This window comes from Halichoerus grypus, chromosome 1 (genome assembly GCF_964656455.1).
Source record: "Halichoerus grypus chromosome 1, mHalGry1.hap1.1, whole genome shotgun sequence".
NCBI classification, from domain to species: domain Eukaryota; kingdom Metazoa; phylum Chordata; class Mammalia; order Carnivora; family Phocidae; genus Halichoerus; species Halichoerus grypus.
The window spans coordinates 148,683,366-148,695,924 of NC_135712.1; the positions used below are offsets into that span (position 1 = coordinate 148,683,366).

Sequence of the window (12,559 nt, forward strand, 5' to 3'; positions counted from 1 at the left end):
GGCCTAGAAAATCAATGGATGAATTGCAGAGCTGGGCTGGGAACTCAATCCCTGGGTGCCAGTCCACACTCCTCCGCTCTCCATTTGACCCGAGGATTCCTTTTCTGATAAGCATGGCTCAAACCTTGAAAACTAATAGGCCTTCAAATCAGCTGGAAACTATGTCTCATTTAGGGATTGTGTATTCCAAAGCTACCCCCTCACCCCTATGTGGTTCAGTCTACACTACATTGACACTACTCCCCAAATGACTACTTTGTTCACACCTGTGTGCTACACCTTTGACACAGGAGTTAGGGTCCCCCAAATTTAAAGGGCCCAGCTCAGAAGAAAATACCTTGCAGCAGGTACAGGCATGCAAACACAAATGGGGGAGCACATGTCTGTAGTTCTGTAGTGAAGCCCGGCTGTGGCACAAGAGGGGAAGAAGGAAGTCCCTCTGTCCAACCTCCCAGTTCAGACAACTAGGCCCCCGACCTTCAGGGAACTGGCAGAGCACCCTCCCACTCTACTTACATACAGAAATAGCTGTGCATTGACCCATGAGCTGCCCAGGCCTGGAAAAGTCCTCCAGGATATTTTAAAAATCACATGTTCTTCCAAGCCTTTTAAAATTTGACTAGAGAAGTGGCTGGCTAAAAAAAGAGCAAATTATCGAGATCCTTTTTGGAGGCACTGTCTGAGCTACAAATTCAAAATAAAAGATCAAAATGTTATTTGACTCTCAATTTCCTTATATACTCTATAAACCCTGCCCTCTTTATAAAATAAGACAGGCTTCCCAATTCTTTGGATAAGAGACTTAGCTCAAGAAAACCATGAAAAGATTATCAGTGATTAATTCACACATATGTTAGCATGATACCTCTATATAAAATTAAAAACACCAGAGAACTCTTGTTTGGCTTCCTAATTTTTTTTTCATTCATCCCATCTCTCAGTGATTCCTGAGTATCTGTGTTTGCAGCTGTGGGCAGAAAAAAGCGTAGTGAGACTCAGAGTGGCAAGTGGGGACCAAATCCCAAAAGAAGCTTCTCCCATCTTCTTCTGTCTCTTGTAGGCAGTGAGGAGGCACAGAGCTTCCAAACAGAGCAGTAATTAGACTGTATCATGCTTTGGCAAGTTATGCTAGAAATATATACAGGATGATGATGAGGATGAGGATGAGACCCAGAGGCAGGAAGCCTCATTAGGAGGCTGTTTTGATATTGCAGTCAAGATATAAGGATGGGCAGAAAAACCACTTTTCCAGATCAGAGAACGTGGAGAAGGAAGTGGCAGATTTGGACCAGGTCTGCATGATGTAGCAGGGAGATGTGTCCTGGAATGTGTGAAGGAAGGGGACTCATGGCCAGACATGTTTTCTCCATGAAAAGGGAGCTGAACAGAGAGCTGCGGGCTGAGTGCCCAGACAAGGGTGAGCTGTGCCCTTCCTCATGCCTTGTCTCAGGGTCTGGGGTGGAGCACTGCTCCGGCCAGAGGCTGGAAGGGGACCTCTCACCTCTCATGGGCGCCCCCTGATCCCATCTCTGTTCCAGTGGGTCAGCACTTGGGTGAGCCTCGGCATAGCTCTTCACACTGTGAAGTTCTTTCTCAGTGTGGGTGAGACGAGTACCCTGGGTTTTCCACCTGCTGGCGTGGCCTCTAAAGCTTGAGAGCGTGTGCCTCTCCTTCTCCTCCCGGGTGTCTAAAAAGGGGCCCAGTGAGGACTCTCCCCCAAAGGGAATTAGTGCTAAACAGCTGAAAAAAGAGCCATGATCAGCGTGGCTCTGCTCAGCAATCTGGCTTTCCTCTCTGATTAAAATGAAAATGTCACATAATCCAGTTCAGAGTTTTAGTCTGACAGGCAGCCAGCCCACGGAGCCAACTTTATTCCACAGAATTGTTCATGCTCAGGAGATTTACTGTACAGCTCTCTTGCCCTGGACAGGCTGAAGGAGAAGTCCAGGAGCCAGCGAGCGCGTGGTAGGGATCTGGTGAGGGAGGGGGTGCCACCCAATTACTTTCTGCTTACACTGTCCCAGCTCACGCATGTGCCGCTTCTAGGAACCAGTCACCCGGTGGCAGCGGCCGCGGGAAGCTGGCTGGCAGACCTGGCACCAGCCGGAAACTACATGGACTTGGCAGGCGCTCTGCCCAGCAGTGGCGGCGCCCTGACCCGTCGCAGCTTCTCAGCAGAAGAGGACGGATGCAGGGTGGACAAGAGAAAAGGGACAACGGGGCTTCTGTGCCCGGTTTGCTATGAAGCCGTCGCATGGCCCGCAGTGACAGGATCTGGTGGAGGTGTGGCACACCCTCTGCTGACTGTTTGCCTGGACAGCCTTGCGCCAACTAGGGCATCCTTGCCTGGCTCTGGCATTTGACCCTCAGGGCCCAGATCTGCTCTCTATCTGCACCAGAAATCACACAAATACCCTACAGCCACAGCCTCATTCACCCATCCTGCAGGCCCCTTCCCTGCTCACTGACCGCAGGCTCTCACGTCCCGGGCTGCCAGGCAACTCTCCCCCGCTCCCTGCCCTTCCTCCAGGCAGCCTCACACCTCAGGGTTCAAAGCTGTTTTGCGGCAGCGGCAGCTGTAATAACAGCAACAAGGAGGCCTCTGGACTGAGTCACCGTTTCAAAGTATGTGCACACACATTCTCTCATTTGTCCTGATAACTGCCTCTCATCCCTGGGCGGCTTGGGACAGAGGGTGCAGCTAACAGCAGCTTCCTTTTCCAACAAGGTCCTCCTCAGGAATGCCAGCAATCTGACCAGCAGCCTTTTCCCCACACCTCCCCACCCTCTCTTCAGAGAACCCACACTTTCCACTCTGCCCTGGCGTTAGTGCGCCAGTGGCCCAGGCTGCTGCGTGGCTCTCCCACGGCCAGGTAACAGGAATCACCATGCCCCCCGCCCCCCCCCACCCCAGCCACGCCAATCTCAAAGTCTTAAACAAGCCAGGCATCCTTGCCTAGCTCTGGCAGGGCCCAGAGAAGCCCACCTGGGGCCTGTACCTCCCTGTTGCTCCACTTCAGGGGAACGAGTTTTCTGGAACACAACTCCCATGTGTTCTCCTGTGTTCCTTCAAGGTGCCTGGTGCCCCTGCCCCTACAGCTGTGCAGAGATTCTGCATGTAATATATCGGTGAGGATCTGGGATCCACTGGCACCTGCCACAGCCACAGGTCTCTGTCGAGGAAAGAAGCCACGGTGTGTTCTGTGGCTAAAGGGTGACTAGGGACCACTGGGGTGGCCTGGTGTAAGACTCTGCCTGACTGTGATGCTCCTCATGAGTGGTGACTGTTTGAGCCAAGACATCATCTCTTTGGGGGGGTCTGACTGTGAGACACAGCAGTGGCAGCAGGGACAGCAGCTGGGGTGAGACAGGAGAGAGCACTAGAAGCAAGGGAAAGAAGTAGCCAAGAGCCCAGCTTTGCACGCCTGGAAGAATCCTCAGGGTAAGGAGCCCTGGATGCCCAGTTCTAAAGAAGTGATGGCCTGGCAGTAGGTACTGAGAGTTCCTGGCACGTCCTGACTGATGAGGTGTTAACAGGCTGCTGGGAAGTACAAAGACCCTGGGTGAATGGGGTGTGTGTAGCTGGGACCCAGACCTGAGTTTCCCCTTGTCCCTGAGGATGTGCCCAAGGAGCTGACAAACTGGACACACCTCTTAGAGGCTGAAAAAGCCTGACTAGAATAGGAAGGAATTATTACCAGAGGAACAAGTGAACTTCCAAGATACTAAATGACTTGCTGGTACAGCCACTGATGGCTCACCCGTCAGACATGCCCTTGCCTCCCTTTCCAGCAGAACCCTGATCCCTTTATGGATGGCGGCGCGTGCAGCTGAAACTTCTCCACAGAGCCCTTTACACCTAGGTGGCCACATGATGGACTTCTGGCCAATCAGACATAAGCTGAGCATTTCGGGAAAAGCTTTTGCTTTCCTGATCTAGGGACTGGCCCTGCTTTTTCCTCGACTTCTTCTTCCTGCCTCAGATGAAGCAGCCATCTGCCACCATGAGGAGGAAAGCCACATGCCAGGGACAACATAGATAGGAAGGTAAGAGACTGAGTGTCTGATGACACTGTGTGAGCCCTGGACTGGCTCCTCTCAGAATTCTCATTGTGTCTGAGAAATAACTACTTACTTATTTAAGCCACTCTTGGTTGGGTTTTCTGAGTTTTGCAGCTGAATGCATTCCTGACCAATAAATCTGCCTAGTCACAGAGCTGCTGGTCAATGGCGGGGCTGGGCTCCAAGCACTGTCTGTTTAATTCCAGAGCCTGTCTTGCTTGTTTTCCACTGGGCAGCACTATTTCTCGCTCTCAGAACAAGGGGTCTGCAAATTAAATAAGATGCTGTATGTAAAACACTTGACACAGTATAGCAGATGCCCAATAAATATTAGTTACAGTTATTACTATTACTATGAGGCCAAGTAGGCCCCAAGCCACTTCAAGCTCCTCTGCTTTAGTGTCTACGACCACAGTCAAGTGGGAACCCAGAAAAAGGTATCATTCTTTCTGAGGAAAAGAGAGTGAGGAAGGGTTAGGTCCTTGGGCCTACCGGGGCTACCGTCCACTGAGATGGACTCCCATTCCCAGAGCCTGCTTGTCCCTTGGGAAGGGCAGCACAGATACAAAGTGGCCCCTGCCATCATTAGTGGATCGGAAGACTCCCTCTCTGTTCCTTCAGTTTGGACCCAGTATCCACAGAAAGCCAGACAAAGACCATGACAAGGCTCAGTCAGGGGCATCAGGCACCCTGGCAAACTTATGCATTTCTCTTCCTTCCCCAGACACAGAAGTATGTCTCCTGAAACCAAAGATATTGCTGCTTTTACAACAGAACGCTGGAAACAGTCTAAAAGTCTAATAGAGAGGTACTATTTTAAAAAGTGATGCTATGCCCACAGAAGAGAACAAATATTCTATAGTCATTAAATATGATATTCTCTAAGGGTTTTTATAATTTGGGAAAAACCCTCATGTGAAAAATAGCTGACATATTAAGCTATCCATGTATTATATTTCCCATGATCCCCTTATGACATTATACATACACATAAGTAAGAGAAATTCAAAAGGCAAGAAGAAAAATAAAAAAGCTAACAATGATTAACATCTTTAAGTTGTGTTATTATGCATATACTTTTGTATGTTTTCTATGATTTCTATAGTTTCTTTTACAACCACAAGAAAAATCCTTGTAAGTAAATTGAAGAAAGGGGAAAGTGTATTAGTGACAGAAGTTGTGACATTGTTATTACTATTTGGACAGGATATCTGGCTTCAAAACATGCTGTTTGCTAACAACCAGAAAGCAGACATTTCAGTGAAATATTTTTAAAATGGAAGAGAGTCTCTGATGTGGCACTCCTCATTTCCGAGCAAAAGAAAAACACCGCGCCCCCCCTTAATTGGGGCCTGGGTCTAGAGGCACATCCCTTACCTCTTTGAAGCAGCTCTGATCTGAGACCCCTCTCACTAGGGATCCCTGAGAGAAGACCCTCCCTGTAAAAGACCATCTCTGCCAAGTTCACAGAGCACAGATATCTGAGACACCTGGAGAGGGGTGGCCTGGTGTTCTGATGAGGTCGGGATATGGTTTCTCTCCCTAGTAAGATGAAAAGTGAACAGATGCTAAGAGATGCGTTTTCTCTGCAGCTCAGCTCTCTGTGTAACTAGCATGCCGTAAGCATCAAGCTGGAGTCTTTGGAACTGGGGCTAAGCCAGCCAGCAAACCACCACAGCCACGGCAAATTTACTACGGAAGTGCTCTGGGCTACCTTTCTGTTCTTCCTCCCAAGGAGTTTGGGTTCCCACACCACACAACTTTTTCAGCCTATCATTTCTTTCCTCACATCAAACACTTGGACCCAGTGGTCTGGAAGTAACAATATCTCCACTATCTTTCCTTCACACTTGACACAGCAGGCGTCCACCTGGACCTGGATGCGTAGAGATGGAAAGTTAATTTTTCATCACGCACCCAATGGTTTAATATATTGTATGGGACTTTTATCTTTGGGACCAAATATCAGAACACATCAGATATAATAATAAACCATTAATAAAAACTCACGTGGTAAAAGATACTCTTTTCATCCAAAGAAATTGTGTTGTTCCACACAGTTTTAAGATTCCATTTCCTTGCACTCAGGAATTACCAGAATGCTATAAGCATTCTGTGAAGAGTCTCATTTCAAGTTCAGATTATTCAGACTCATCTGTGACAGATGTAGAACTCCCAGATTCCCACAAAGTGTTGTAAGTTTTCCCCTGTAACCCCATCTGGCTTAACATCACCATCAGTGATTTTTTTCAGAATGTGAAAGTTCAACAGCTTGAAATGTTAAAACTCTGTAAAAAGCAGCATTATCACCCAGCAACAGCTCAGAACTCTGACACTTGAATATGGGATTTGTAATATATCTAACAGTACAATCCAGACTTGATGAAGAAAGAGTTGGCTAATAGAGTACAATAATACTGCAAGAGGAAATATTTACTCTGTTTGAGCAACAACTTTTTCAAGCGGCCATAAGATCACAGAATGTTGGAACTAGAAGGGCCTTGGAGATCCTCTAATCTAATTCCTTCAAATCAAAGCCAGGGCCTGGGCACCCCTCCAAGGGAGCACATGAATGGAATAAAGCCTTACAGTAAGGAGGGGGTCGGGGCTCCCATCTGGGCTTCCCGCATTTCTAGGTACCACTAAGTAACATTAATGTTAAAGCATCTGTCTCCCGGCCTTGTACAAAGACACAATGTCTCCCTCCTATCTACTGAGTAAAATCCAAACCTGGTTTTCAAGGCCCTAGTCTCACCTTTCTACTTTTATTCCACACTCTCCAAACACCTGCACAGGCTCCTTTCTGTACCTGGGATACCATCTCCCCTGTTCAGGCCCTCTGTCCATTGGTATTCAATATATCCCCTCCTCCATGCAGCCTCCATGGTTCCTCCAACCTAAATATGCTCTCATTCTCCTGAACAACCATACCAGCTTATCCCTATGTCTATTAGAGAATGTATCATATTCTATATTCTATTATTGGTATGTTTGTTTTATATCCTTCATCAGATTGCAAGTTCCCAGAGGACAGGGAAAATGCTTGATTCATATTAACTAATTAGTTAATTCTTCCATGGTCCTTTGCTTATTAGCAGTGCTTGAGAAACTCAGAACAAACGTGTTCGTAATACATTTTTCTTGTTTATAAAGGCAGATCCAATAAAGGTTCAATTCACTGCACTGCAGTAATTCTGTGTACATGGAATTAGAAGCAAACTTTTTCCTCACTCTTTCTCCCCAACATTTTGTTATGAAAAATTTCACATATACAACAAAGTATGTTTAAGGCCACCTAGATTCTACCATTAACATTTATTTGACTGTACTTACTTTATCACATATCTGTACACATATCCATTCTTGTATTCATTCATTAATCCATTTAATCTTTTTGATGTATTTCAAAGTAAACTACAGGTACCATTCTACTTCCTCTAAATAATTCAGAATGTGTATCATTAACTACAGTTCAATATTCATTTTTTTCTCTTGAAGTAAAATTTATATTCAATGAAGTGCCCAAATCTTAAATGTGTATACACTGAGTTTACATAAAAATATACACCTGAGTTAAAAAACTCCCTACTCTGCCATAAGGAACCACTGTTTTGATTTTTTCCCCCACCATAGGTTAGTTTTGCCTATTCTAGAATTTCATATAAGTGGAATCAAATACTAAATACTTCTTTTTGTGGAAGGCTTCTTTCAGTTTTTTAGTTTCATACATGTTGCATGTATTAGTAATTTTCTCTTTGATATTGCTAAGTAGCATTCCATTATATATCACTGTTTCTGTATCCATTTTCCTACTGATGGGGACATATAGGCTTTATAAGTGTTTGTCAACATATATTTCAATTTCTCTTGTGTAAATAACTGTGAGTAAAATTGCTGAGTCAAATAAGGATATATTTGTTTTATAAGAAATGCTAGAGGGGTGCCTGGGTGGCAGTTAAGCATCCGACTCTTGATTTCAGGGTCATGAGTTCAAGCCCTGTGTTGGGCTCTACACCGGGCATGGATGGAGCCTACTTAAAAAAAAAAAAAAAGAAATGCTAGAGCTTTCCAAAATGGTTATATCATTTTATATTCCTACCAACACTGAGAACTCCAAATTGCTTGTGGGAAGGTTTCTGACACTGAATCAGAATTGTTTTAATAGATATAGGGTTATTCAGATTTTCTGTTTCATCAGGTGTCAGTTTTTTAAAAAAAATAGACTTATTTATTTATTTGCCAGAGGGAGAGAGAGAAAGCACAAAGCAGGGGGAGGGGCAGAGGGAAAGGGAGAAACAGATTCCCTGCTGACCAGGGAGCCTGACGTGGGGCTTAATCCCAGAACCCTGGGATCATGACCTGAGCCGAAAGCAGATGCTTAACCGACTGAGCCACCCAGGTGCCCCCAGGTGTCAGTTTTGATGAGCTGTATTTTTCAAAGAATTTGTAGAATTCATCTAAGTTGTTTAATTTTTTTGGTATAAAGTTGTTCCTAATATTCCCTTATTAATTTTTTAATGTCTGTAGGATTGATAACACCTCTTTTATTCTGGCTCTTGGTAATAAGTGCTCTCTATGTATCTAATCAATTTTATTGATCTTTTAAAAGACAAAGCATTTGGATTATGGTTTTTCTCTATTTTTTGTCTATTTTCCAGTTTACTGATTTATGCTCTTACCTTTTTTTCTTTCATAATTGAATTTTTATTGGTTGTTCTAAGGATCAGTACAGACATTTCAATTTGTACACAATTCTTAATGTACATACTGAAAATCTAAAAAGTCATGTAGTTGTGATTCTTTCTAAGAGTTATTCCAGTGACCTTCCAGCTTAAAATTTGAAGGCAAATTTTCCTTAACAGTATGTCAAGTACCAATATCTTCAAATGTTGATACACTATTATCTTTAAGTCCCATTAATTCACAACTTAATATCATATACACTACATACTCAAATTTTCAATCTCGCACAGCACATTAACAAGTTACTAGGAAAACTGGACTACCAGACCAAGATGTTGCAGAGTGCACAAAATTCTGACAGGGAGAGTCAAGATCAAGGAGTGGTTTTCTTTAGGAATCAATTCTACCAAAAACAACATGGAAATAGAAGTAATTTAAAATGTTCAAGGCACATTAAATGCACGACTGACTCCAAATTGCCATTTAGTATGCTTAGTATTACAGGATATAAAAACTACCCCATCTATGGAATGTTGAGCTGACACATAAGACAATCAAAGCCTCCCATATTCAATATCTCATGATTCTCTGGTTGTACCAAAAAATAAACAACCAACAAATGATTTCACCTCTTATAAAAAAGCATATATACTTAAAAAATGGGATGAGGTAGGATTCCTTCTTTCTTAAAAATGTTTCTAGAGCTACTAAAAAACTTGGATTAATGAAATAGTTGATAAAAATATTTCCCTGGATTGTACAAGAGAGACAGAAACCACTAATAAGACATGATATATGATATTAATCAGACAGCTTCTTTCTCTCCTGCTTCATCAGAGGCTGGACTCTCCTCATTTTTAGTTTCTCTGTTTTCGGCAGGTAAGTCTTATTTCATTTCTTGGTTAGCCACTTCAGCCTGTCTTCCCTTTTCTCCCTTTTTCCCCTTTGTTTGCACTTTTTTGTCTAAAGATTTATCCTCTCCTGCTGCCTTTTTTGGCTTCATTTCCACTTTTGCAGGAGCAGGTTTAGCTGACAACCTCAGTAACCTCCTCGCGGGCTCCTCTTTTGCTGCCGCCTCGCAGGAGCTGACCTTCCTCTTGGGCATCATGGTGGGGAGTGGGCGAGTGCCCGGTGCCTGCGCCTGTGGGGCTGAGGTGTGTGCAGAGCCTTCATGAAGCTGGGCTGCCTGGCTGTTGTCATTCCTCCCCACTGCTCTTTTCTTTTTCATGTCCTTCTTACTACTTATTTTGGATATTTTTCTTTTTCTTTTTTTAAAGATTTTATTTATTTATTTGACAGATAGAGACATAGCAAGAGAGGGAACACAAGCAGGGGGAGTGAGAGAGGGAGAAGCAGGCTTCCCGCTGAGCAGGGAGCCCGATGTGGGACTCGATTCCAGGACCCTGGGATCATGACCTGAGCCGAAGGCAGACGCTTAATGACTGAGCCACCCAGGTGCCCTGGATATTTTTCTTACGAGGAAACCTTCAGTCACTGAGTTTTAGACCTGTCTTATCTGATATCATAGCCAATGACCACATGTGGGTATCTAAATTTAATTTAAATTAATTAAAAATTAAAGCCACATATGATTATTGACTATCAGACTTGACAACACAGATACAGAACATTTCCACTGCCACAGAAAGTGCTACTGTACAGCACATTTAAGACTTTTCTTTTTGGGGCTCCTGGGTGGCTCAGTTGGTTAAGCCTCCAACTCTTGATTTTGATTCAGGTCATGATCTCAGGGTTGTGGGATCGAGCCCCTGGCTGGGCTCAGTGCTCAGCACAGAGTCTGCTTTGGATTCTCTTTCTCCTTCTCCCTCTGTCCCTCCCCTCTCTCTCTTAAATAAGTAAATAAAATCTTTTTAAAAAATACCTTTTTATAAAACAAACATTTAAAGCTATAAAATTTCCTCTAAGTACTGCTTTAGCTGCATCCTATAAATTTTGATGTTATATTTTCATTATCATTTAGTTAAAATTATTTTCAAATACCCTTGCGATTTCTTCTTTGAAACACAGATTATTTACAGTGTGTTCCTGAATTTCCAAATATTTGGGGTTTCCCAAGATATACTTCTGTTACTGATTTCTAATTTAATTCCAATGTAGTCAGAGGATATACTACATTCTCTACATAGTCCAAGTTTTTAAACTTTATTGAGACTTGTTTTATGGAATGTATATCCTGTTGTTGTTGAATGTAGTAGTCTACAAACATCAATCTGGCTTATGTCTTCATCTGTGTTTACTGAAAATTTTTTTGTGTGTGTAATTGGTCTATCAGTTGCTGACAGTGGGAAAATCTCCAACTCTGACTGAGGTATTTTTTGTTTCTCCCTTTAATTCTGTGAATTGGTATATTAAGTTGCTACCTGGCAACTTTCAGTTGGCTAGTATGAAATAGAAACTTTGACTAAAAGATTTAACAAAGAAGCTTCTGGTATCTCATTAATATGTTGAAGTATACAACAAACTACGCTGCTTATTTGGTTGTTAATAGTAGTTTACTAAGACCCTAAAAATAACTGTTTCCTCTAGAAGTTTTCAAGTCCCATGTCTTTATCTACTTATAGATATACTTTTCAAATTTGCTAATCTGCACTAATTATAGGAAGGAACAGTTTGCACTTTAAAAGTGTGCTTTTAGTTCCACCTCTGGTATGGCCAAGTTAGCTCCTATTGGACCAATACTCCCAGAAAAAGCTATATACTCCAGACAAAATTTATAAAAACAATTGCCTGAAGGCACTGTAGAGAGACAAAAAAATAGGTAGATTCTGTAGGAGGGCTGAGATGTGGGAGAAAGGAAAAGACAGAGATGTGTTTCTCAATTTTATGGCTTTTAGCCTGGTGGCAGGCTGTGGTCAGTGTCATGCTGAGGGCTAAAACTCCCAACAGAAAGCATGCAGTCTTTCAGAGACAGATTTTGGGACCACCACAGCCACTGGAAAGTGAAGAGGGAATCCCAGAAAGAGAAAGCCTCAAATTCTGTGTAAAAACTCTGCCCAAATCTCCTGAGACATGGATGCATGGGGCAGACTCTAGGCAACCTAGCTAAGAATAAAATAACTGAGCCAAGAATTGAGATGCTTAGCCCAACAGCCTGGGTTTGTGGTTTTAGTTCAAACCGAGGTAATTGCTAGCTAAGGCAAAAACCAAAATAAACAATAACCTGCCCCGCCTGCAATAAACCTCTTCAGAAGAATATAATAGAATCCAGAGTCTCCATAATGTAGTAGTACAATGTTCAAAATACAACCCAAAATTATTAAACATGCACAGAAATAGGAAAATGCAGCCCATCCTCAAGAAAAAAGGCAATCAATAGCAATCCCAAGATAACCCAGATGTTGCAATTAGCAGATAAGGATTTTAAAGCAGCTATTATAATTATGCTCAATGGCATAAAAGAATATATGAAATATACAGAAAACCTTGGCAGAGAAATAGAGACTACAAAAGAGAACCAGCTGGAAGTTCTATAATTAAAAAATATAACATACAAAAATTTCAAAAAAATCACTGGATGAACTTAATAGAATAGAAATTATATTGGAAAGTGTCAGTGATCTTGAAGATAGACCAACAGAAATTACCCAATCTGAAGAAGAGAGAGAAATAAAAGATTGAAAAAAAAAAAAAAAACCCAGAACATCAGACCCAGGACAATATCAAAAGGTCTATCATAGTGGCCAACAGACACACAAAAAGATGCTCAACATCACTCATCACCAGGGAAATGCAAATCAAAACCACAATGAGATATCACCTCACACCTGTCAAAATGGCTAAAATCAAAACCACA

At 42.9% G+C, this 12,559-nt stretch overlaps 1 protein-coding gene, 1 long non-coding RNA gene and 1 pseudogene across 10 annotated transcripts in view; 1 reads left to right on the plus strand and 2 right to left on the minus strand.

The window, feature by feature from the left end:
- CTDSPL (CTD small phosphatase like) overlaps positions 1 to 12,559 on the minus strand; it is a 113,416-nt gene that overhangs the window by 69,056 nt on the left and 31,801 nt on the right. The window lies entirely within an intron of this gene.
- LOC144381976 (uncharacterized) lies at positions 3,821 to 5,105 on the plus strand. The gene is made up of 2 exons (XR_013448357.1): positions 3,821 to 4,047; positions 4,787 to 5,105. It is a non-coding gene; the product is annotated as an uncharacterized LOC144381976 (long non-coding RNA).
- LOC118536953 (non-histone chromosomal protein HMG-14 pseudogene) lies at positions 8,560 to 10,568 on the minus strand (annotated as a pseudogene).